The following is a 1,784-nucleotide window of genomic DNA, read 5'->3' on the forward strand; positions in this document are numbered from 1 at the left end:
AGTGAATGAGAGTGAGTGAGAGAGTGTCAGTGAATGAGAGAGAGTGAGAGTGAGTGAGTGAATGAGAGAGAGTGAGTGAGTCCTCTTTTAACTTTTCATTCTGCCTTAAGTGAAGGTCTACAGAGCAGTTCATTGTTTCGCATCCAACGACTCATAGACATTCTAATTCCACTCAGCCGCTGTGACCTACCTTTGTGGAGCCCCCTTCCTGTCTCCATTCCTCCTCCTTTCCTAACCCTAGGAGCTCAGTCCTTGGGAAACTGCTGCCCTTTGGATCTTAGGTGGTTGAATATTCTAACCCAAGGTGCGTTCAGTTCCAGACCAGGTGTATTAGAGCTTAGAGTCCGAGCGCTGGGTTTGCAGAAGGCTGTGGATAGCAATGAAACCCCATTTGCAGAGTCCCCACCTGGACTAAGCCTCCGTTGAATTCCTTCTGAATGGGACAGTGGACAGCCTTGTCCTCAGGCAGAGTGCATTAGAACGTGGGTTACTGGATGTGAGGGCATCTGACACCCTCTGGATCACCAGGGTTGACTCTGCTGATCTGCCAGGTCTCCCTTTCCTTGCTGCTCCACCTGCGTCCCATTCATCCCTCCCGAAGAGTAGCTGTGCCCCCTGGCCAGAACCTCCAACCAAGCTCTCAGGGAAGTGGATTCTTACTGCTCCCCTAACCGCTCCAGGGAGAGGCAGCTCCCTTCAGGGCAGTGGTCCTCAACCTGTAGGGTTCGATCCCTTTGGGAGTCGCCTGAGCCACAACAGTAGCAAAATTACAGTTACGAAGTAGCAACAAAAATAATTTTAGGGTGGGGGGGTCACCACCACATGAGGAACTGTATTAAAGGGTTGTGGCATTAGGAAGGTTGAGAACCACTGCTTTAGGGGATTTCTGGGTGTGTCCTTGATGGAAACTAGGCTACTAGAGTCACAACTGCCGTCATTGGAGGGCCCTGGATCAATCTTGTAAGCTCTTCTGTCCCAGTCATGATCCCATTGCCACTTCTATAGTCCCATCTATAACTGTGATGATTGATCGGCAGCCAGTTATGTTTCTGTGACCGTTTCCTCTGTCCTCCCACGTCCGATTTAAGCCATCTGAGCTCTGGTGGGACATTAGAGTAATCCAGCTCCTAACCAAGGGGTCCATAAGCACAATTGTATGGTTATAATATGCAAAGATCATAGTAAGGTCATGGAAGATAGGCGAGATAAGAGAGGGAGTACAATAAAGGTGTCAGACACATTTTATGGGAACATGCTCACCTGCAGGACGGCCATGATCCCAGCACCCAGGTCTGAGCAGAGAGAGGGAATCTTTACCGTCTTGGACATTTGTAGGTAGCCATAAGACATGCCTATTCAGTAGTTACATACGTCACAAGGTGGGTGGTAACCACAGTAAGGTCCCTAGGCTCACAGGAGAGGAACCTAATGCCTGCACTGGGGGGAGGCATGAGGGGGATGGGTGCCTCAGCAGGAGGAGATAACAAGAACGTCTACTGCTACAGGGAGACAGAATCAACCATGTGCTCACATCAAGGCAGCAAGCTGTGAGGGGAGAATCTGTGGGAATAGATTTAACGCAGGATCATGTACTTGGACTTTATCTCTAACTTACCAAAGTGGTGGCTAGTGTCCTGCTGTGGAATACTAGCTTTCCAGACTCCTCTGTTATAAGTTAGGGACTAAGTCCTAGTCATCATTCCCTCAGGGTTCGTTTCCCACAGCGGTATAGTACTTACGCGTTGGGCTGCGATCTGCAAGGTTGGCAGTTCAAACCACCAGCA

Source organism: Echinops telfairi, unplaced genomic scaffold (assembly GCF_000313985.2).
Source record: "Echinops telfairi isolate 266 unplaced genomic scaffold, ASM31398v2 ScPeMD7_7458;HRSCAF=8496, whole genome shotgun sequence".
NCBI lineage: Eukaryota > Metazoa > Chordata > Mammalia > Afrosoricida > Tenrecidae > Echinops > Echinops telfairi.